Genomic DNA, 25,794 nt, shown 5'->3' on the forward strand with positions numbered 1-25,794 from the left:
CTTTTCACTGTAACAATATTCAACAGACTAGTAATAGATGGAAACTTCCTCAATGTGATAAAGGGCATCCATGAAAAACCCACAGCTAACATCATACTTAATGGTGAAAAACAGAATACTTTCCATATAAGATCAGGAACAAGACAAGGATGTCTACTGTTGCCACCACTATTTAACATTATGCTGAATGTTCTAGGCAGATCAATTAGGAAGAAAATAAAAGGCATTCATATTGAAAAGGAAGAATTTAAACTATCTCTGTTTACAGATTTTTAATATAGAAAATCTCCAGAAATGCATTAAAAAATGAAATATTTGAACTAATGAAATATGTAAGTAAGGTACTAGATATAAGATCAATAAATAGCCGAAACCGGTTTGGCTCAGTGGATAGAGCGTCGGCCTGCAGACTCAAGGGTCCCAGGTTCGATTCCGGTCAAGGGCATGTACCTTGGTTGCAGGCACATCCCCAGTAGGGGGTGTGCAAGAGGCAGCTGATCGATGTTTCTCTCTCATCGATGTTTCTAACTCTCTATCCCTCTCTCTCCCTCTCTGTAAAAAAATCAATAAAATATACTTTAAAAAAAAAAAGATCAATAAATAAAAATCAATTGTATTTTAAATAGTAGCAATGAAGACTCCAAGAATAAAATTAAGATAACAATTCTGTTTACAATAACATCAAAAAGAACTAAACATTTAGAAATAGATTTAACAACAAAAATGCAAGATGTATTTTGATAACTATAAATCATTGTTAAAATAAATTTAAAAATCTAAATAAATGTAAAGTCATCCATCTTCATGGATTTGATGATATAATTTTGTTATGATGGCAATACTCACTAAATATATCTACTAATTCAGAGCAAATCCTATTGAAATTCCAGCTTCTTTTTGAAGAAATGACAAACTGATCCTAAAATTCATATGGAAATGCAAGGGACCCAAAATAACCAAAACAATCCTATGTAATAAAGAGGGAATATGCTCATTGACCCTCACACTGTCGCAAAGATGGCAGCGTCCACAGCCAATAAGAAGGGAATATGCTGCTGAAACCGGTTTGGCTCAGTGGATAAAGCATCAGCCTGCGGACTGAAGGGTCCCAGGTTCGATTCCAGTCAAGGGCATGTACATTGGTTGCAGGCACATCCCTGGTGGGGAGTGTGCAGGAGGCAGCTGGTTGATGTTTCTCTCTCATCGATGTTTCTAGCTTTCTATCCCTCTCCCTTCCTCTCTGTAAAAAATCAATAAAAATATTTTTTTTAAAAAAAGAAGGGAATATGCTAATTAACTGCCTGCCCTCAAAGATGGTGGCACCCACAGCCAATAAGGAGGGGATATGCTAATTGACTGCCACACCCTCAAAGATGGCGGTGCCCACAGCCAGTCCCCTCAGCCCCACTGAGGTGGCAGGTGCATGGCAAGGCCGGGCCTGGGCACCTGCCTCCAGAGTCACCCAGTCCCCTCAGCCCCCTAGCCGTCCAGGGCCAGTCCGAGGTGCAGGCAAGCCTTGGATGGCTGCTTCCCAGCCTCCCAGGGCTGCCCAAGTCTCAGGTAACCAGGACCGGCCGAGGCTTGTGCTGCTGGCAGTGGCAGCAGCAGAGGTGTGATGGGGTGTCGCCTTCCCCTGATCTCCGAGTCACCTCCCGCCCCTGAGGGCTCCTGGACTGTGAGAGGGGGCAGGCTAGACTGAGGGACCACCCCCTCCAGTGCATGAATTTTCATGCACCAGGCCTCTAGTCTCTCTCTATATATATATAAGCCTAATATGCAAAGTGTCCCCTTGGGAGTTCTACCAACCAGGAGTTCGATTACTTGCTATGACGTGCGCTGACCACCAGGGGGAGGCGCAGAATGAAGGAAGGCTCCGGCTGGCAGCCGGCAGCCAGGGAAGGGAGGACCTACCTGGCAGCTGGCAGCCACTAGGGACCCTACCCAAGCACAAATTTCATGCACTGGACCTCTAGTCTTGAATAAGAATCAAGTTGAAGAATTTATAGTTCTTAATTTTAAAACTTAAAGAAATCAAGACAGTGTGGTATTGGCAAATGACTAGACAATTGTTCAGTGGAATAGAATTGAGAGTTCAGAAATAAACCCAAACTTTATGATCAATTGATTTTTGACAAGAGTGCCAAGACTATGCAATGGGGAAAGAATAACCTTTTCAACAGATGGTGCTGGAGAAATTGGTTATTCACATACAAAAGAATGAAGGTGAACTACTACAGCATACCATATGTAAAACTTAACTCAAGATGGATCATAGACCTAAATGTAAAAGCCAAAACTCTTAAAGGAAAATATAGAAGTATTTCCTCATGACTTTGAGTTCGGCAATGGTTTCTTAAAAGAACAAAAAATAGATAAATTGGATTAATTAATTATCAAACACTTTTATTCAAAGAAAACAACCACCCATGGGCTGGGAGGAAATATTTACAAATCTGTTGTATGAAGAATATGTAAAGAAACATCACAAATTAATAATATAAAAATAAACAACCCAAGTGAAAAATGGACAAAGAATTTCAATAGATATTTCTCTAAAGAAGACATGCAAGTGGCCAAAAGCACATGACAGGATGCTCAATATCATTAGTCAGGAGGGAAATTAAAGTCAAAACCACAATGAGAAGGCACTTCACATCAACCAGGATGGCTACAGTAAAAAATTTAAAAGAGAAAAAACAAATGCTAAGAATTACATTCAAGAAATGGAAACCCTTGTGCATGGCTGGTAGAATTATAAAATGGTCCAGCTTCTTTGGAAAACAAAGAGTTTTCCTCAAAACTCTCTTAAACACAGAGTTACTGTGAGACCCAAGAGAAATAAAAGCCTATGTCTATACAAAAACTTGTACATAAATGTTCACAGTAATGATACAGGGTGGGCAAAAAGTAGGTTTACAGTTGTTCATATGGAAAGTAATACAATAAGTAATAGACAATAATACGAGAAAAAATGCTGTTTCACATATGCGTCACTGTAAACCCACTTTTGCTGCACCCTGTTCTCATAACAAACAAACACAAAAACAGCCCAAATGGCCATCAACTGATAAACAAAGAGACAAAATTTGGTATATCAACACAATGGAATAAAAACAAATGAGTATGTGTTACAATACATGCTACAACATACATGTAACAACATGAAACATCCATGCTACAACATGGATAAATTTTGAAAACATTATGCCAAGTGAAAGAAACCAGTCACCAAAGACTGCATATTGTATAATCCATTTGTATGAAATGGTAATCCATAAAAATAGAAGTAGATTATTGGTTGTCAGGGGCTGGAGGAGGGATATAAGAAGTGACTGCTACTGGGTTTTTGGACTGATAAAAATATTCAAAAGTTAGATGGTGATAATGGTTATACAACTCTGTGAATAGTGTACTAAAAACCACTCAATGGTACACATTATGAGGGTGAATTTTATACTATGTGAATTATATCTTAATAAAATTATCCTATATAATAAAAGCCTAATATGCTAAGTGTCTGGTCATCCAGTCATCCATTCAACCAATCAAAGCATAATATGCTAATGATATGCTAAAGCCTCTCAACTGCTCCCTATGACATCCACTGACCACCAGGTGGCAGACAGTCAACCAGTTGACCAGTCACTATAACGTGCACTAACCACCAGGAGGCAGACACTCCGACCAGTAGGTTAGCTTGCTGCTGGGGTCTGGCCAATTGGGACTGAGCGAGACAGGCCAGACATGCTCTGGAGCCCTCCCACAGTCCCTCTCCAGCTGGCCAACCTCTCGCATCCCTCCCCAGCATTGATCATGCACCAGTGGGGTCCCTCGGCCTGGCCTGTGCCCTCTCACAATCCAGGACCCTTTGGAGGATGTTAGAGAGCCAGTTTTGGCCTGATCCCACAGGCCAGGCAAAGGGACCCCACTGGTGCACGAATTAGTGTACTGGACCTCTAGTCTATATATATATAAAAGCCTAAGCGACTGTTCAATCATTTTGACCAGTAGCTATAATGTGCACTGACCACCAGGGGGCAGACGCTCAATGCACAGGCATGGAAACATAGAACAGACTGATGAATCTCAGAGGGAAAGAGGGGAGGAAGGATGGCGGGAAGAGGCTAACCAAAAATTTTATATGCATACTAGAGGCCCTGTGCATGAACTTGTGCACCTGTGGGGTACTTTGGCCTGGCCTACAGGGACTGGGCCAAAACCAGCAGTCCAACATCCCCTGAGGGGTCCCGAATTTCCTGCATCGGGGCTCAGTATCTTAATAAAACTATTATAAAAATAGTCTTTTTATACAACAAAGAAATGCAACTGTCATAATGATTTCTTTAAAAAGTGAATAGGGTGTGGCTCCCCTCTGAATGTGTGAATAGATGCCACTCTTTGTTTTCATTCTTGGCCCTCTTTAACAAATAGTCAGACCTATGTAAGTTAGGCCCTCACTTGACAAAAACAAGCAGAGGGAGGAAAAATAAGAGAGTTGCAATTGATTGGCCTGCCAAAAACATTTCCAGCCAAAATCTCAATCACTGAGAGCACCTGACAGATTCAGAAAACAACTTCTGGATCCATCCAAAAACCTGGAACTGTCATGAGAACAATTTATCCACTTTACCTTTCCTAAGAGAAGTGCTGAACACAAGAATACCAGATTGCTCCATACCAGACGAGGTAAACAGACTGTCCTAGAAAACATGATTTGAAGGTAGCTCTGAAAACAGATCCCAAGTTGTCCTGAAAGGTTTCAGTGCTGCTGCTAACTACAAAAATCACCTCAGCATCTATTTTCCAATTTGTAAGTACTGGACTCTTTTGTCTCAGTTTTGTTAGTGGAAAGGGACAGAAAAACTGGTAGGCTTCAACCCTGAAACTACCATGTACAGCCGTGTACCGTACCTACATTCTTTCAATTCTTTCAATCTCTCTGGACCTCAATTTCTTCATTCCTGAAATAAGGATAAACAAGGTCTGGTCTACTTACCAAACAGAGTGGTTTGAAAATCAAAAGACATAATGTATGTGAAAGAACTCTGTAAATTTTAAAATTCCGCATAAAACAGAGTAATTAATATGAGCTCTGGAATTAGGTCGAGGCTAAGGTGTCCTGTGAACCCCTGCACTTTGCTTTAGTAAGTAAAGGGAAGAGGAAGGGATTTTTGCTAATCCTGGAAGGAACCGTAGTGGAGGGGAAAGAAAAGAACAGCAGGGATGCTTCTGTGGAATTCTTTGTTACCACTGAGCGCTGGTGTGAAAAAATCTTCCCCCCCACCCCCCACAAAGATTCAAGTCATGTTCTTCAATTCCAAGAACCAGAATGTTTAGTTACTCATCTCTGAACTCCTTTACATTAGTATGGAGAATAAAAATCCAAATTATTAATAATTGTTCCATTTAGAGTGTCTAAATATATGCTTTCACTTATCTGGCCAGCCAAAGTGGCCTGTATATGCTAAGAAGCAGAATACTATGATTGAAGGAGCTCAGTTGGACTAAAAGACTAGAGGAGACGTGGAGTTCTGTGCACAGTTTGCAGTCTGATCATGGGCAAATCACTTAATCCTTTGTTTGAGTATCTCTGTCTATAAAAGAGTAGTAATTACTAGTATATCGCCTTATCTGCCACATAGAGTAAGATTGATACCCAGGTTTCTAATTTGGACTAGTGAGTGAAATATGGACTGAGATGGAAAATACCAAAAGAGTAATAGGTGGAAGTTGAGGCAGAAGGGGAGTTGAGTTTTAATATGTTGATTTGAGGTATATTTAGGGCTTCTGAATGGAAATGGTTAGTGGATATTTATATATATATCTAAAATGCAGGAGAGAAATCTTATCTGGAGATACAAACTTAGCAATTATCAAAACATATATTATATTTGAGCCATGAATGAAACAGATGGATAACACGGAACTCTACGAACACCAACATTTAAAAGATGTTCCTAGGTTTCATTCTTTTGCATGTGGCTTTTCAATTTTCCCAGCACCATTTATTTAAGAGGCCTTCTTTCTACATTGTATGTTTTTGGCTCCTTTGTCAAAAATTATTTGCCCATATACATATGAGTTTATTTCTGGTCTCTCAATTTTGTTCCATTGGTCTGTGCATCTGTCTTTCTGCCAATACCATGCTGTTTTGATTATTGTCACTTTGAAGTGTAGTTTGAACTCAGAAAGTATGATACCTCCACTTTCGTTCTTTTTTTCCCCTCTCTCTCTCAGAATTGCTTTGGTTATTCAGGGCCCTTTGTGATTCCATACAAATCTGATGATTTTTTAATCCTATTTCTTTTAAAATTGCCATTGGTATTGTGATGGGGATTACATTGGTTCTCTATATTGTTTTGGGTAAGATGAACAGTTAAACTATATTCTTCCAATCCATGAACATGGAATATCTTTCCATTTTTTGTGTGTGTGTTTTTCAATCTCTTTTAATAATACTTTGTAGTTTTCAGTATATGGGTCCTTCATATCCTTTGTTAAGTTTATAGCTAGGTATTTTATTCTTTTTGTTGCAATTGCAAAAGGAATTGTTCTTTCCATATCGTTTTCTGAAATCTCATTGTTAGTATATAGGAATGCAATGGATTTTTGCCCATTGGTTTTGTATCCTGCAACTTTACTGTATTTGTTTATTGTTTCTAACAGCTTTTGGATAGGGTCTTTGGGGTTTCCTATATAAAAGATCATGTCATCTGAGAAAAAAAAATGTCATGCCAGATAGACCCGCCACACTCCTCCTCCACTAATTTTTGAACACATTAAAATATCAGTAGTTGCCTTGAGTCTTTTGAAATCTTGTTAAATGACTGTACAGTTATCCATTCACTTAACCATTCATCCAACAACTATTTTTTTGGAATACCCACTGTGTGCCGTTACCCCCATTGACTGTTAGTCAGCTCTTCCAGACTTGAATGATACATAAATTTAATTTATGTACCTGTGTCATTCCCCAAAATCATATGAAAATATTTACTGTAATCAGTATGCAGATACCCACAAAATTTCCTATTTAGGTTACTTTCTTGGTAAAGAATTTATAGAAATAGATATTAATGCTTGGTGCTCCAGTTAGCAATTGATTGCCTCTCAGCTCCAAATTCACACATCACTGACTCTTCTGCAGCCTGTAAATATTTCTCCTTTGCCAGCTGGCACAGTGTTAAGCGTTGCCAGCAGAGCACACTAGAGGAGGAAGGGGTTTCTATACCTAGTTCCAGTGTACTTCCCTGGGAAGGCTCCTGCAGTGTGAAGAGCTACTAGAGTACCCAGAGGACAGTAATGTGTGGCACAACCCTGTGAATGACCTCCCTCAGCACTCTGTAAGGCAACTTGTGCAGTGCTCAGCTCCTGGTGGTCATGAAGCTCGACAGTACCTGGAGCCAACAGCATCTGGCACCATCCCTGAATGGCTCCCCTCAGGCACCGCTTCAGAGGACTTTGCACTAATTTCTGAAGTACGGCACCTCCCTTTGGAAACCTTCCTGTGAAGGCCTTTCGGAAGCTTTAAAGTCACCTTAACTTTGTTAAGTTTATACCTAGGTATTTTATTCTTTTTGTTGGACCACCTTTCCGTGGATACCTTTCTCCACACCCAGAAGAGCACCTCACTCTTCCACTGTTCAGTGAACTGCACACCCTCCAACAAAATCTGAATCTCAGCCCAGAGTGGTAGAGGGTCTCTTCCTTGGGTGCTCTATCTCAGACCAAGGGATAGTAGCTGCTTCCTATGCCTATTCCAGGATTCTTTTGAATTCTCTTAACCCAATTGCAATCATTACTCCATTGCCTTTTAGAGTTATAAATTCCTTATATTAAACTTCTCCAATTCAAATTACCAAGTGGTTTTGGTCTCCTGATTAGATACTGCCTGATATGGAGCCGAAATAACAATTGGTCCAGGAGATAAGCCCACGAGGCTGGGACAATTTTTTAAGCTTATACTGTTCACAGTGAAGAAGAACCACAGCATTTGGTGGGTGTCCTTGGGCTTTGGAGATAGTATTGCCACATTTGGTTGTGATTTTCTAACCCAGCCACCAAATAGTCTGTAAGGTTGTCAATTTTGAGTTTGATTTCTTAACAAATCCAAGGTTGGTGCAAGCTTCCCTGTCACTTGGACTTTGTGACTCAACAGATCTATTGGTGTTCCAAATATTGGTGAAAGATAGGTATGCATACACTTTACTATTCCTTGTGAATCTGAGTCAGGAATTTGAATAGGGCAAAACTGGAATGGCTCATTTCTGCTCTACTTTAAGCCTGCTGGAGCTGGCGTGTCCAATATTGCTTCTTCATTCATATAACGGTTGCCTCTGCTAGACTGGTTCACACAGCTGGGGAGTAGGTAGAATGGCTCAAGTGACATCATTAGTCTGGAGCCATGTTCTCACAATCATCTAGGTTCCTCAATTTTTCTCCATATGGATTCAGGGCCTCTTCCTCTCCATGTGACCTCTCCAATGGGGCAGCTGGAGTTCTTATGTAGCAGCTCAGGGCTCCAAAAAGGTCAAAAATGGGGGCTACCAAATCTTTTTATTGCCTGACCTCTTACAATGGAATATTATTGTTAAGTTAATTAAGCAAGGAGGCCATTAGACTGGCCTCCAACCTTAGCATCCAACAGAAGCAGTCCAAAATCTAAGCCTGAAATGCCTCAAGATTAAGAAATAAAAATCTAAAAACAATTACAAACAACCAACTAGGCTTTCCCAAATAAGGCAACCACTTAGGCTATAACCAATCAAATTATTCCCTTGCTTTGATTCTGTCTGTTCTCTATAAAAGTCTGGCCCCTAGCTACTGTTGTTGGATTGCTCCTAAACCACTCTGGTTTAGCACTGATGGATTCAAATCAGTTTATGCTCAAATAAACTCTTAAAATTTTTAATATTCACCAATTTAACTTTTAACACTATATAGCAATTAAAATAAATTTAGTGTTTCTAGTGTACCACTATGGATAAGTTTCAAAAATAATATTAATAAATAAAGTTTCAAAAGGACACATAGAACAGGATAATGTAAAATATTGAACACATATCAATATTCTGGATATGTACACATGTAGCAAAAAATATACCAAGAGATGATAAATCCCAATCTCAGAATACTAATGTAAATTGCATTGATGCAAGAGAGAAAAGAAAGTGCTAGGAGAGTGGAACTTCAAGTATTTCAATTATATTTATTTATTTTTAAGAGGAATATGCTAAAATTTCTCAATCTATAATCTGTGGGGGATACATGGATGTCTATTATGTTATTTTCCTGGACTTCTATATGCTTACAATATTTTATAATTCAAAACAATACATTTAAAAAAAATAAAGGCACACAAGAAATTTCTCTTTCACAGTCTCATACATAAGGACTCCACTCAACAGTTGAAGACTTTAAAAACATTTCTGCTCATTTTTATTACTTACAGTTAAATCAGCATGGGAACACTAGTTAAGCAGACATAGAGAAAAGTTAAAATCTATACCAAGACTGGAAATAATAAAGCAAATAATTTCTACTAACATACAATGGGCTTTGTTCAAGCTTTATATGTAATATTTCTTGAAGGATACACCAAAACGTGCTCACTAGCAGTGGCTTTGTTAAGAGAAACAGAGGCACTAGTAAGTAGGAGTGGGATACTTAACTTTTTAACTGCTTAATTGTGCAATTCTTGAGTCTTTTACCACTTGAACCTTTCCAAAGTATGCAATTTCATATATGTAAAGGAACAAGGGGGAATTCAATATTTTCTTCCATAGTGTCTTGCTTCCTTTTAAGTGTAAATGCTCTGGGAGAAGTAACACTGTAAGTGTATAATATTCTGGGGTAAATTAGTTTACAGGTGACATTCTTCAATAACAGAGTGGCAAATACATGCCACAGGTGCCACTCCATTGCCCTTGGCAGACATCGCTCACCTATGGGGCACTCTTTCCTGATGAACCTAAAAATCAACAGAATGCTCCAGGCAGCCATTGTCAATGGATCAAAGACAGCACTCAAGATGATACTTGTATAATTACTTGATACTTTCTCTGCTTTATCCTATTTAAAAAATTGTAGCCCTGGCCCATGTGCTCAGTGGTTAGAGCATTGACCAGCACACTGAAAGGGCAATGGTTCTATTTCCCATCAAGGTCACATACCTGGGTTGCAGGTTTGATCCCTTGATATCTCTCTCTCTCTCTCTGTCTCTCTGTCTCTCTGTCTCTCTCTCTCTCTCTCTCTTCTTTCCTCCCTCCCTTCCACTCTTTCTAAAACTCAATGGAAAATGTATCTCCCGGTGAGGATTAACAACAAAAATTTGTAGACAAAATGAAAGAAAAAATGTAAAAGAAATTTTGATCTTCAACAAACTATGCAGAAATTTTTATCTTCAACAAAAAACTATGCATTGTCTAGAAGATACCACTTCGGGTTATCTAATTTTAGTCTTTTATTGTCTTTGAGCTATTTTACTACTCTATAAAATGTAAGTAATTAATAAAGGTGCAAAATACGACTTGTAAGATAGAGATTTAATAGACTCTTCTCTTCAACTCTGGAAAAATCAGTTTGGCCTTCATTTGCATGTTTGTTTCAATACTCCTGATCTATAAATCCAGCTGTTTTACAGATTCTCTTTTTTACCAGTTATAACATGCGCCTGGTTGCCTCACTGAATGACTTAAATAAAATCTTTACCACATGTTCATTTTTATATCTGAATAAGAGTCATAAATTTACTTTTTAAAAAACGTTTTTACAATATGTTTTATTTTATTTTATTTTATTTTATTTTATTTTATTTTATTTTATTTTATTTTGAGAGAGAGGAAGGGGGAGGGATAGATAGATAGAAGCATTGATGAGAGAAGCATCAATCGGCTGCCTCCTTCATGCCCCCTGCTGGGGACCAAGACCATAACCTGGGCATGTGCCCCGACAGGGAATGAAACCAGCAACCTCTTGGTTCATGGGTCAACACTCAAGCACTGAGCCACACTGGCCGGACATAATTTTACTTTTTTTATGTTATCTTTCATCACACTATAGGGTAAAAGAATGAAAGGGGGTGTGTCAAAAGATCAAGAAAGACTTCTCCTTTAGGGCAAACTTCATCTACTGCAATATTTTCCTTTACAGAAAGATTTCCTGCACTGCTATTCAAAGAAATATTCCAGCAGTGTAGAAAGTTCAGGCATCTTTTAAAAATATGTATATACAATATATCCACATGGATGAAGAAGATATATTTGAGCATCAGTCTGGAGAATAATCAAAATTCAAATTCAAAATATGTTATCCACAGGGGCACTGCCCAGTTAATCCAAATACCAGTTATATAATATTCACAGGCACAACCTAAAAGCATTTGTTTTCTTTTAAGATTTTTGAAATGTTGGCTTATTTCTAGCAGGTTCCTTCCAGATCAGCTTTGGCCATATAGCTTTAAGACCATTCACAGGATTCTAGGGTCAGGCTGAGCACACCAGACTCTCCAAGTGGGAAAGTTAATGTATGCCAACAAGAGCCTTCTCCCCACTCTACCCTATCAACCATCTCCCACCCGATTCAAGAGCCTTGTTTCTATACCAAGGGAATAGCAAAGCCATGTGGTGTTTCTTTGGTTTTATACCATTATGGCATAGGACAAAGAATTCCCGTTTCCATAAATGACATGAACTAAGCCATGCTTTCACTTAACACTTATTTGAACTAAAGATACTTCAAATAATGTTTTAAGGAACTACATACACAATGCCAGTCCTTAGTTTTCACAAAGTAGGTCTCTCATTAAAGTTTTTTGAAATTCTGTTCTACACTTCCATCCCAAGCCTGCTCCCTAGAATTGCTTTTAACCGCAGAGCTTTCACAGCAAATGAAAAAGAGTGGGGAAGAAGAAGAAGAAGAAGAAGAAGAAGAAGAAGAAGAAGAAGAAGAAGAAGAAGAAGAAGGAGGAGGAGATTTGTAAATACAGAACTACAATGTCCCCTGGGCACACTCTTGGAGAGGGGCTGGGCCAACTAAGGTGACTGAAGAGTTCATAATCACTATGAGCTTGCTAGGACGTTCATGAAAATATTTGACTATCAATGCATGTAATATATGCGGAATGAATTTTCAAAAGCCAGACTACATTGTTTACATAGCATTGGAAATCTCCTCACTGTCTAGCTTGTCGAGTGCAGTTTTGAATCCAGAAACAAAAGGAACACTTAAAACCATGCTTAATGGGGGTCCTAAAAGCAAAATTTTCAAGATGGAGCAGCCATGATATGAAAGTAGCAGTTTAGCTTTTGGTAAAAATATTTTTTCCTCTAGATTCTCTTATTTTCCCACTCAGCTACCTATTCTCAAAAATCATTTGGTTATTGCTGAAGTTAATAATTGTTCTTTTTAAAACTGAACAAATTTATTTGGTACCAGGAGTGCACGGAGCTTTCACATTTTATTAATTCCATGTTTTAGATATGAAAACTCACCCAGGGGAGGTAAATTGCCAGTTGGCCCAAGGTCACAAAGGACAGGGTTAAGCAGATCCGGACTTGGTTTTGTGTGTCAGACAGATCCCAAAATAAATTTTGTTACTTCAATACCTTTAATATTTTCCTTTTAGTAGTATTTGTGTTTACAGAATCCTATCCAGTGCAGTTAGCGTTTTTCCATGCCTACCACATTGGCAATGGAGTATTACCCCAATATACATCACACATTTATATACTAATCTCCATTTCCATTATTATCATGCCAGTTCAAGACAAAATCATCTCTTACCTGAACTACTATAACAGATTTCTAACCAGTCTTCCTATTTCTAATCTTCCCTTTCCTGCCATACAAGTATATTTTCTTTAACATAAATCAGATCATATAATGCTACTGCCAAATTCTTTCAATGATTTCCCATGGCACTGAGAATAAAATTCAGATTCCTGACCTTGACCTAATGACCTGATTCCTGGCCCAGTTCTCCACTGTCACATCCTACTTTGTATTCTCCCACCAACTATACACCGAGTGGCCAGATTATTATGATCTCTGAATGCATAATAATCTGGCCACTCAGTGTGTGTGTGTGTGTGTGTGTGTGTGTGTGTGTGTATATATATATATATATATATATATATATATATATATACTAGAGGCCCGGTGCACGAAATTCGTGCACGGAGGGGGGTTGTCCCTCAGCCCAGCCTGTACCCTCTCCAATCGGGGACCCCTCAAGGGATGTCCGACTGCCCGTTTAGGCCCAATCCCTGGGATCGGGCCTAAACGGGCAGTCGGACATCCCTCTCACAATCCAGGACTTCTGGCTCCCAACTGCTTGCCTGCCTGCCTTCCTGATTGCCCCTAACCGCTTCTGCCTGCCTCTCACAATCCAGGACTGCCGGCTCCCAACTGCTTGCCTGCCTGCCTTCCTGATTGCCCCTAACCGCTTCTGCCTGCCAGCCTGATCACCCCCTAGCCACTCCCCTGCCAGCCTGTTTGCCCCCAACTTCCCTCCTCTGCCGGCCTGGCCACCCCTAACTGCCCTCTCCTGCAGGGTTGATCACCTCCAACTGCCCTCCCTTGCAGGCTTGGTCCTTCTCAACTGCCCTCCCTTGCAGGCCGGGTGCCTCCCAACTGCCCTCTCCTGCTGGCCATCTTGTGGTGGCCATCTTGTGTCCACATGGGGGCAGGATCTTTGACCACATGGGGGCAGCTATATTGTGTGTTGCAGTGATGATCAATCTGCATAGTACTCTTTTATTAGATAGGATAGAGGCCTGACAGGGGTGGGGGCCAGCTAGTTTGCCGTGAAGGGTGTCCCTGATCAGGGTGGGGTACCCTTGGGGCGTGGGGCGGCCTGAGCGAGGGGCTTGTGGTGGTTTGCAGGCCGGCCACGCCCCCTGGCAACGAAAGTGGAGGCCCTGGTATCTGGAATTTATTTTCCTTCTACAATTGAAACTTTGTAGCCTGGAGCGGAGCCAAGCCTGGGGCTCCCTCCGAGGCCTGAAGCCATTTGTGTTGGGGTTATAAATTGAAACTTTGTTGCCTTAAGCGGGTGAGCCTGGCCAGGGTGTGTGGAAAGCTTTGCTCCCCCTGTTGCCGGCGGCAACCCTGGCCTGCTCTCTCAAGCTCCATTCTGCCGCCATTTGTTTGAATTTGTTTACCTTCTATAATTGAAACTTTGTAGCTTGAGTGGAGGCTTAGGCCTGCAACGGCTGGCAGAAAGCTTGGCTTCCTCTGTTACCTAGGAAACCTTGCTCTCTGTGGCTGTAGCCATCTTGGTTTGGGTTAATTTACATGCTTGCTCTGATTGGATGGTGGGCGTGGCTTGTGGGCGTGGCTTATGGGTGTGTCGGAGGTATGGTCAATTTGCATATTTGTCTATTATTATATAGGATATACTAGAAGCCCGGTGTACGAAATTCGTGCACGGCAGGGGGTTGTCCCTCAGCCCACCCTGTACCCTCTCCAATCTGGGACTCCTGGAGAAATGTCCGACTGCCCATCGGGCCTAAATGGGCAGTCGGACATCCCTTTCACAATCCAAGACTGCTGGCTCCCAACTGCTTGCCTGCCTGCCTTCCTGATTGCCCCTAATCGCTTCTGCCTGCCTGATCACCCCCTAACCACTCTGCTGCCAGCCTGTTTGCCCCCAACTTCCCTCCTCTGCAGGCCTGGTCACCCCTAACTGCCCTCTCCTGCAGGGTTGATCACCTCCAACTGCCCTCCCTTGCAAGCCTGGTCCCTCTCAACTGCCCTCCCTTGCAGGCCAGGTGCCTCCCAACTGCCCTCCCCTGCTGGCCATCTTGTGGTGGTCATCTTGTGTCCACATGGGGGCAGGATCTTTGACCACATGGGGGCAGCTATATTGTGTGTTGCAGTGATGACCAATCTGTATATTACTCTTTTATTAGATAGGACAGAGGCCTGGTGCATGGGTGGGGGCCAGCTGGTTTGCCCTGAAGGGTGTCCCAGATCAGGGTGGCATTCCCTTGGGGCATGGGGCAGCCTGAGCAAGGGGCCTGTGGTGGTTTGCAGGCCGGCCACGCCCCCTGGCAACCCAAGGGGAGGCCCTGGTATCTGGAAATTATTTTCCTTCTACAATTGAAACTTTGTAGCCTGGAGCGGAGCCAAGCCTGCTGCTCCCTCCGGGGTGGCAGCCATTTCTGTGGCAGTTAATTCACCTTCTACAATTGAAACTTTGTAGCCTTAAGTGGGTGAGCCCGGCCAGGGTGTGCAAAAGCTTTGCTTCCCCTGTTGCCGCCGGCAACCCTGGCCTGCTCTCTCAAGCTCCATTCTGCCGCCATTTGTTTAAATTTGTTTACCTTCTATAATTGAAACTTTGTAGCTTGAGTGGAGGCTTAGGCCTGCAACGGCTTTGGAAAGCTTGGCTTGCTCTGTTACCTGGGAAACCTTGCTCTCTGTGGCTATAGCCATCTTGGATTGGGGTTAATTTGCATACTCGCCTTGATTGGCTGGTGGGCGTGCTTGGCTGGTGGGCGTGTCTTATGTAGCGGAGTGATGGTTAATTTGCATATTACCATTTTATTAGAGAGGAGATATATATATATCTTTAGAGGCCCGGTGCATGAATTCATGCGTGGGTGGGCTCCAGCCAGCCTGGCCAGAGGGAGGGGACATGGGCGGTTGGCCGGCCTGCCTGCTGGTCGAACTCCTGGTCGAGGGGACAATTTGCATATTAGCCTTTTATTATATAGGATATACACTGAGTGGCCAGATTATGATGCATTCAGAGATCATAATAATCTGGCCACTCAGTGTATATACTGCAGCCGCACTGGCCTTCTTTCTATTCAGCAACATCAAATAAATTTCGACTCAGGGCCATAGTACTAGCTGTTCCAGTTTCTTGCCAACTTAAATTTTAGCTCATGTCACCTTCTCAGCAGACCTTCCTCTCTACCAGAGTCCTTTATTTTGGTTTCCTTATAGTGTTGTTTATTATGAATTTATTTTATATATGTTTTGCTCATTTATTTTCTGTCCTTCCCCTTTAGAAGTCTGTCTTCTTTTATTCACCACTGTACCTCTTTGTTATTAAAAAAAATTTAATTAATATTTGTTGAGTATGTGAATGTGTGAATGTGTGAATGAATGAATAAAGTTACCAAGGCTTAATTGGTAACATTTCACAAATAGTTATTGTATGTTGCGGGGAGATAGACATCAAGAAAAGATTTGTTCTTCAAAGGGAGAATGGCTTGTTGGAACCCTTTGAGAATCTGGTCATGCACAAATTTTCACAAGCCCCAAGAAGCTCATCTAAGACACCCTGCAAGGCATGAAACCCAAGTTTAGAACCCCTGTTTTAGCACATGGTCCCAATATATTATCTGGGCTTACATGATGCTGAATAGTTTGGCTATTGTTTCGTTCTCCCTCCCCATCATCCATATCTTTGCAATCTAAATTCAAGCCACACTAGGTTACCTACCAGGATTTCACTTGCCTCTAAACGTTTCTCTTCCCTGTACCTGGAATCCTCTCCAAACTCCCAACTCTCCCTTTTATCTAACTCCCAGTCATTTTTTAGAGCACATCATTTCCTCTGGGAAGTCCTTCCTGATCATCAAGTATGAGTTCGGAACCTTAAAATAACTTTCATGGTTTATTTTGTACTTCTATCAAAACACTTCTATAAATTACTATGATTGTCAGTTCATATTATGCACAACCATCAGTTTAGGGAATATATTTGTTGTATTAGTCATGGTATCAATAGTGCCTAGTATAATGCCTCACAATTAAGGGCCCAATTAATATTAAGGGAATTAAAATAAACTTTTCTGAGTTTCATATTTCATCTCCGAAAATAAATATGATTATCGATCATATTTTGAAGGACCTTCAAATTAGAGGTTCCAAATTTGGTCACACATTTTGTTCCTGACTTTAAGAAAAAAACTTTTCAGAGAATAATACAGATTGTGTCAAAGTCTAAACTGTGTCTTCCAAAATGCTTTGAAATAACAAAATAAAAGGTAGTGAAACAATATGTGTAGTTGTAATAAAAACAGTAGTTTCTCTCCTACTAGATTAATGTTGAATTTGCCAGTCTGTGGGATGCTTTTTGCTATTTCACAAAAACCTGTGAGGCTATATAAGTCAATCAGTCTGCTTCTAAACTAAGCCAGCTTAAACATTTTTGTGGGCAAGGTGAAATACAGCAGTAATATAGCATACTGGTGGCGACCAATGAACCTGCTGAACTCACAGTATGATCAGGAAGCAGAGCTTGGAAGGAATTTAGGGTAGTAATAAATGTTGCTACGAATATTCTCTACATGGCTCCCTCCGATCTTAGCAGCAAAAACACTTTTAGAGACAAAGAATCTTTTTTCAGTTTATTTCTATTGTTGAGAGTATTACAAATGTCCCCATCCACCAACTCCTGCCTCGCCCCAGGCCTTCACCCCATTAGTGTCTGTGTCCATGGGCTATGCATATACGTATATAAGTCCTTTGGTTAACTAGAGGCAAAGAAGACTAATACTCTACTAAGAAAAGCTCCTACTAATCCTACACTCTTCTAGCCCCATTCATCTCCAAAGGGCCCTAAATATACATACTCCCTTTCTCTCATTTCACATACACATGAGGACCCCAACCAGGGAGTGGCTCTGTACTCAGAATTCCCATTGTGACGATTCTAGTATTATGGAGGAGAACTGTTACTTTGAAATAACATGTGCTATTCCTAAAACAACTCATTTTTTGTAGTTTATATGAGAACCAGAGATGAAATATGACTATGAGCAAAATAAGCAGAATCACAATTCAGAGATATGGCTTAGAAAAACAAAATAAAAGAGCATGTTTACATAAATTATAAGCACTCCAGGACTGGGATATTATTCTCTCGCCAACACTGTCAACCATTTATATAACATTGTGTACACTTGCGGCAATATAAGATGAATAATAATAATTAATACAGTATGATTGTTCTGAATTCCACAGACTTCTCCTTACTGGATTCCTGCGGCCTAGTTTTTTAAAAGGTCGAATCGTAACTGACCATATATATTTCCCAACCCTTGCTTGTTAGGCTTCTTTGTGTCTTATAAACCCACTAGTGATTATTTCGAACAAATTCCCGCTATGTCACTACGAACAGGCCATGGACTTCAAAAAGCGAAGTTGGATAGCTTTGAAATCCTTGGGATGTTGGCCAAGAGCTTTGACCTCAAAGGAGTGTGATTTCATCGATTTCTGGTGTCAGATGGCTCAGAAATGGAGAAAAGAGGAAGGGTTAGAGGAGTAGAAGAGAGGATAAAGAAATTAATCCTGAAGCCATCCCAGTATCATTTAAAATACCAAGACATCAAATTCAAAGGTATCTTTTTTTTTTTTTTTTTTTACCTTTTTAGGCATTTATTGGTTGAAGAAATCAACAAATGAACATGGGGAGTCCCTACTGAAACAGCTTTCTCACTGGCTTCCTGCCTCAAATCTTTTCTTCCTCTCCAATCTACCCCCCACGCTTCTGACAGAACCATCTTCCAAAAGTATCGTTCCAGCAATGATTTTCCATTAACTTTCAAAGAAAACCAAGCTAATCACTGCCTGTACAATAATTCCTTAGCATGGCCCCAAAGATCCAGGGACTACATTTCTAGTCCCAGTCTCCTTCCACTGCCCTCCACACATCCTGTGTGCCCAGAGTATTAATCCTCCCCGCGCTCCCTCAAACATCCCTGGCTCTTCAATATCTCAGTGCCTTTATTCTGTTACTCTAAAACACTCCTCACTTTGTGAACCTGAAAAACCGACTCACCACTCAGGATGCTATCATGCCTGACTCTCCTCTTAGGTTACTTGCTTCCTCCTTACCAATTCTCAGTCCATTTATAAGACTCCACAATTGCATGTTATTTACTTCATGTGGTCGTCTCCTTCAAGAGACCAAGTTCATGGGCAGTGATGGGCTTCTTCAGTCCTGAATACAGGTGACCTTATTCAGCCCTGGGTCAAGCATCGTGTCTAACACACAGTAAGAACTCAGTTAAATATTGTTTAAGAAAAACACTGAAATAAAATACAAAAATTATATATTCTTATCAGAAAACACAGTGACATTCCTGGCAATGCAAATCTCCCACTGTCTTTAGCATTTGCCTCCAAGCAGAATAATAAGCAATAAATGCCTGGTACAAACAATTAGCCTATCCAGCAGGTGCTGGCTCGATCCCTGAACACGGTCCGTAGTTCCATGCTAGACTTCATTTACTTTGTGAGGCCCAGAAACGGACTCCCACCCCCCACTCAAGCAGTAAGCATAAACAATACCAAGAGCTAAATCCAGCAGCCTCTAAGTGCACTTAAGTCCCATTCAAAGTCAAGGGAAATTATGCATACATGAGAAGTAGAAAGGGAGGGGAGATAAGAAAGATGGCTTGCTGCTTCTTGGAAAAGAGGAAAAAAGACCACAAAGGTTCAGTTCCTCAGAAAATTGTCACCTATTTGCTGTCTCTTTTTCATCTTCTTAGGAACTTATTGGATTAGGAAAGACCTTTGCTACTCGACTGTATCCTAAACTCCCAGTTGCCTTTGCATTAGTTAATGTCGGAGCTTCCTGGTTAATTGTGGCGGGTGAGCAGCGGGCTGCACAGATGTCAGATGTCCTACTCTATCAGATGAAGAGGTTCCTGCCTCAGGCTGTTTATATATGACCTACCAGGATTTCCTGCTGCATGATGAAATAATTAGGGGGCCCTCCGTGAGGAGAATAATGTTGCAAGTAAGTTGTAACAGCATTACATTAAATAACAAAAATGAAACATTTGGCCTTATCTGCATCAGAATCTCCCTAAGCTTTATTGTGAACATTCTGTTTCTCATTTTTATAATATTCATGTGGGTGCTAATTTTAATGCTCACTGGAGAACACAATCAGTTTAGCAAGGCTTTCTTTAATGCTTGTGCTACAATTTGAGTCAAGAGTAAACAGGGTGGGGAGATGTCTATTTTGTGTGTTTAATTTTCTAAATAAAGTTTGTCTTTTGCCTCTTATAACAAAGCAATTCTATAGACTCAACAAAACCTGATGGTCTTTAAAAAGAATTAGTAGTATTTTCTAAATTGATAGAGTCTTAAATCTTACTGAATTCTGACTTTGACCCAGAAAATAAGTATACACCCTCTTTATAATATTTTTTTAAAATTTTAATCCATAACAGGTATTACCCACATACAATTTCCATGACTTAGGGACATTGCCCTATATACAAACACGAATCAAGATTAAGAACAAAAATTCTAAGCAACTTTGATCATTAAAATGAATTGTCACGAATTCTAGAAACACATCTCGGCACATGGGGCAAATCAGACCAAGTTATATTAGCATGGTTTCCACTATCATCCTGTGCATCCCTCTGCATTAGTTCTTAACACCTTCTCTGATAATGAAGCATCCACCTTATATAAAAACTGCTGCTTGAAATTTTAACCCTGCTATTTGGCTTCTGTAAATGCTTGCTTGCTTAAATAATAAGGAAAATAAGACTACTCCCACTTCAGAGAGGCCATTAAACCTTCCCCGGAGGGGGTTATCAGTGCTGGCACCAGGCCAGGCCTTGGGTTGAGGTCTCAAGGCCCCAGCACATAGGGGCTCTTTAAGAACTTGCAAAAGGGGCCGGAAACACCCCATATTTGGGAGACAAAAAAGGTAAAAACATATAAATAGGGAGAGTTCCTGCATGTTGGGGCCCAGAATTTGAGAGACATTTTCCTCTGGACCCGCGCGCAATAAATGTAACTCCAAACTCTCTGAGCATTGCTTGATTTATTCCAGTTCTCTGTAACAATAAGACTGCAAACTCCTTGGGGGCTGTTTGTCTCTGCATTTTTGTATCTCCTGTCCCTAATACAATAAGTACTTGGCACAAGTAAGTACTCAATAAATTTCCATTAAACTGAAATATACAGTGTGGAGTGAGGAATGGAGAACAAGAGATCAAGAAAAAGGTAATGGTCATTAATGAATTCCTCACTCCTTTACATTTTTTCCTATGTAAGTACAATGTAATCTTTCTATGGAGGTACAATATCACCTTCATCCCCTTTAACATCTCCCCTGCTATAATTGTTCTAAAAAGAGTAAGGATCCCCAGCCCCCTCCTCTGAATAGTGGGCTAATACTATCTGTTTATATATAAGGAGTAAAAGAATTATACTAAATTACTAAATAAATAGAATCATAAATTACTAAATAAAATGAAAATCCACCTGAGTTTCATTGCTTGAAGATCATACACCCATGAAGATGGCCTGGTGAATTCCTTAAAAAAACAAAACAAAACAAAAAAAACAAAAAAAAACAGAGAACACAGTTTTAGAGAAGAAGGGAGGTTTCCTACTGCATCTAGGGAAGATTTAAGAAAAAGAAGACTCTGTGAGAAGTAAAAGAGCAAGTAGCTTTTGTCACAAGTGTCATTCTGATCCATTAATAGCAGCTACCATGTAGAGGTAGTGTCCAGGTTGTGTGACAAATCCCAGCAATTAATTGATGGTGCCTGCCTTAGCCTTGGAACAAGTGGCAATATGAGTATTCACTCTCTGTACCCCAGCAGCTCTTCCCAATAACCAAGAAGGCTGCAGTTATTTTAGGGGAGAACTGGAGAACAAAGAGATGTTCAAACAACAGTCTTTGAAGGAAAGCAAAAGTTCATTTAAGTACAATTATACCCAGGTGTGGCACTCTTTGCCTTGTTTCATAAACACTTAATGAGCACTTACCTATCAAATAATACTCACTGGCCTCAAGGAATTAATGGCCACCTGTAGGGGGAAAGACAAATAAATAGGAAATTTTAATATAAGGTGATTAATAGTATAAAAGTCTACAAATAATGTTAAAGAAGTTCAAGTTGAAGTGACTAATTTCAGCTAAGAAGAGGGACATCAGAAAATATTTTCTAGAGAAAGAGATCATCCAAAAAAGGATTTCAGGATAAGTTAAATGTGAAAAAAAAAAAAAAGGAAGAAAGAAGAAAGAAGGAAGGAGAAAGAAGACAGGAGGAGAATGGGGAGAAGGAAGAGGAGGAGAGGGTGGAGGAGGAAAGGCATTTGGGCAGTATATACAATGATGTGCAAGGAAATGTCCTTGGTTCAGTTGCACTGCTGAATTCAAGTGATGTGGAGGATGATTAAAGAAAATGCTAGAGAGGTGAAGAACAGTCAGAACTCAAAGGACTTTGTCAATCCAAAGAGACTGGAGAATTTTAAGCAGGACAGTAACTTGCATCTCTTCCTTGACCTGCATCTCCTATCCCTTCTCTACTGTCTCTGCTCCCTCACTAAATAAGCGTATTTATGTCTCCCCTCCATGAAAAAGAAAATATATTTTGATCCCACATTTCTGTATCTTTTCCAGTATCTTTCCTTCTCTTCCCATCCAAGCAGACAAGCTGAAAATACCTATACTTTCCATCTCCACAGTTCTTAATTTATGAATAACTGCATCTAAGAGGAAATAAAAACAATGACTTTTGCAAATTCAGGTGCCTTATGTTTCTCAGGAGCGTGAAAGCTGAGCAACATCCTACCCTGCTAAAGAAGAGGTAAATGTCTAGAAAGAACAGTCCCCCTGAGCTGCAGAAGTGGAGGTGAAATGTGTTCAATCCAGTCAGGAGCTCCTCAGAAATGCAAATTGCCCACTTGAAATAAGAAGGCACCTATTGTTCAGCCTTGATTGCCTCTGCAGGCCTACAGGCAAGGGCGAAAAATCCTTCAAGGAGAAGGGAGTCTAAGTAAACTGCACACATGGAGGAACAAATAGAAATGAAGCCAAACTCCAACAGGGCTTCCATTTATCATCTGCAAAGCGAGCAGGGATTATAGAGTAAAAACCATTTATGATTCTGCATTCTTTGTAACGTAATTATCTGTGCTCCTTTTTGTTGTCCCTATTATCTCATAGATGTTGATAAAGCTGAAAATTTTAATGTGTCCTGTGCAGCCCGACCTCACCGTCAATAAATGCACAGGGTGATTACAATTAAATGTGTCTCTAGTCATATAAATACTTTATGCCAAGAGCATATATTTATAACAGGAGAAATAACAGCTTTCACTTTTCCCCATCATTTAGACATATCCTGCATGTAGATGTTTTGTTCCTATCTTGCTTCTGCAAGGTCTGTTCTTTTGCCCTGGAGGAAAATATGGTGATTTTTTTTTTTTCTAACTCAGTTTTATTCCTAACTCAATTTCTTTTTTCAAGAAAAAGAGTTAGTCACAAACAAGTATTAAAACTCTCAAAGTCTGAATTTAGAACTTTCCTTCACAAGAAAATAAACAAGGTGCCACTTTTTCTAAAATAATTCTCATCCAACCTGTTTACCAGCTGAGAAATAAAAGATCTTGGTATTTAAACTTGAAACTCTTTTTCATTTCTCTATCCCCATCTCTTTTTCATCTTTATAAACAGAAGTCTACAATTACTATACTAACAAAGAATACAGCTGAACTATACACAGGTTAAACCATTCTAAATAAAGTACAGAATAATAAATAATAGAATAGTCAAAGGAGCTAGCATAATAAACACACGAAGAGCTACACCACATCCTACAATGTAAGATGTCTCCCATTTCTAAGTCTTTTCAAACTTCCTGAGTGAAAGAGACCATAAAAAGCATAAGCTAACAATCATAGAAACTGGCGAGATCACATAGTCCAGCCTCTTAGCTACATTGAAAGCCCCCATTAATCATAATAACGATAGCAATCATAGCGGTGGAGACAGTAGTGGTTGTAGTGGTATCAACAATTACCATTCCTCAAATATTTACAATGTGCCAGGCACTATGCTGACTGCGATAAGCACACTATCTCATTTAATTCACATAACGATATGGTTGGATGACTATTATTCCCACTACAATGAACGTACAGGTACAGCTCTGATGGGTGACGGGCTAGCTTCGGCCCCGACCATTTTTTCATACGAGAACCTGAAAGGACAGCCCTTGCTATCTGAAAACAGTTGTGATTGAGAACTTTTTCCTCGTATGGAGCCCAAACTGGTTTCATGAAACTTCCAGTCATTCATCTTGGCACTTTCTTACAAAAACGAACAAAGTCCAACCTTCCTTCCAAGCAACAGCTCTTTAATACTGCCTTCACTTGTCTTTGGGGCTCCCTAATCTGGTTTGGTGTCCCTGCAGCCAGATCTAGCACCACCGCGAGGCTGACCAACAGAGTCCGCTCCTGAAAATTCAGTTTTGAGCCAGTTCTGAGATGAGACTAGCTCCGGACCAGGAGAACTATAGAGAATGCCGCAGCCTTTACCCTTTATCACAGCCAATTATCTCTAACAGGGGCCTTTCTCCGGTTCAGGGTTCTGGTCCCTATGACAAATCCCGCCTTAATTTCGTGTCACTCTGAATTCTTGAATGATCTCTAGTAGGAAATGTAAGGCATTAGCAAACTCTGCAGAGCAAATAATTCCAGGTGTCACTCTTGTACCCTTTAAATAGTATCTTGATGGCAATACTCCCGGTATTTTAAAAGAATTAGAACTGAAGTTACAAATAACTAACATTCATTAGTGATTGCTGTAAGCCAGGCACTATTCTAAGTACTTCACTGATATTCACTCACTTAATTCTGGCAACAATCCTATGATATGGGTATGGTTATTATCACCATTTTAATAATGAAGACACTGAGGCACAGAAGGAAGTTGGCTAACTTACCCAAAATCCTGTGTAGTTCTGTAAGAGCTGGAAAACAAATCCAGGACCTATGACTGTAGGACTTTTAATCACGACAGTATACTGCCTCCCAGTAGATGCTAAACTCTTCCCAGGCAAGCGTCTGGGCACTGTTTCCTATAGTTCGGCATGTTTCAGCAATTTGCCGCAGAGAAGAGCAATCTGGTGCGGCAAAGTGCTTTTCCTGCTCCATTACCACTTCCTCGTTTGTAAATTACCACATCTTTCTACTTATATGGGTGGCCATGCGGTGATCTGGGAGGGAGACTTTGACTCAGCATTCAGAAATCAGGAATGCAGGCTGACCAACAAAACCTCAGTGTGAACCAGGCCTTCGTGAGAAGTGAGCAAAGAGAGATGCCACTGCTTCCAGTGGTGCTGACGGTACAGTCCAGCCAATGGGCTGCTGTGGCCACCACTGCCCCAGGCAGCTTTGCTCTGCAATGAAGACCCATTTGTCAACTACCTCTGCATTTGGTTCCATCTGTATCTTTTCAGATCTATTTGCTGTCCGTTACAGTCAGGAGATGGGGTCTGCTTTGCAAACTCATTATCCTGGACCTGAAAATACAAAAAGCCAGTTTTGCTTGGAGTGGAGCCCACTCGAGTTTCTACAGCCAAGTTTCAAGCCCACAACTGGAGCTAGTACAGTTGTATAAACGAGAGACATTTGACCTTGTGGCCTTTCTTATCTAAACTGTGAGGACAGAATATAAGAAGATAAACTCTGCCTTTCATATTCGGCACAGCTATGGAACTTAAAGAAAAGAAAAATGACTCTTTATGGAGATTTTTCTATTCACCGTAGATTTTTTTTAAGTGAAAAATAAGGCTACTTTTAAGATATCTCACCTTCTGTTCAAGTGCAATTTTATATCATAGTCATTTCTCACCAACTGTAATAACAATCTACCTGAATAGTTATAACTCAAAGGAAGAGCTGTGTCTATTTTGACCAATATGATTATAACTGAATGAGTTGGTCAGTCATCTGAACAGAAAGTTTATAGTGAGCTATCCCACATACAGGCGATTTTAACATAAACCATTTTCT

The 25,794-nt window shown here is 40.4% G+C and overlaps 1 long non-coding RNA gene across 1 annotated transcript in view; it reads right to left on the reverse strand.

Annotated features, from left to right (window-relative positions):
• The window catches only part of LOC114230739 (uncharacterized), an 84,406-nt gene that overhangs the window by 21,186 nt on the left and 37,426 nt on the right, over positions 1–25,794 (reverse strand). Inside the window, exons 4-5 of the long non-coding RNA XR_003616694.2 lie at positions 21,760–21,801; positions 21,250–21,302 (exon numbers count right to left, since the gene is read on the reverse strand). This is a non-coding gene — a long non-coding RNA (uncharacterized LOC114230739). The remainder of the gene's footprint in view (positions 1–21,249; positions 21,303–21,759; positions 21,802–25,794) is intronic.

The sequence above is a fragment of the Eptesicus fuscus genome, chromosome 9, assembly GCF_027574615.1.
Source record: "Eptesicus fuscus isolate TK198812 chromosome 9, DD_ASM_mEF_20220401, whole genome shotgun sequence".
NCBI classification, from domain to species: domain Eukaryota; kingdom Metazoa; phylum Chordata; class Mammalia; order Chiroptera; family Vespertilionidae; genus Eptesicus; species Eptesicus fuscus.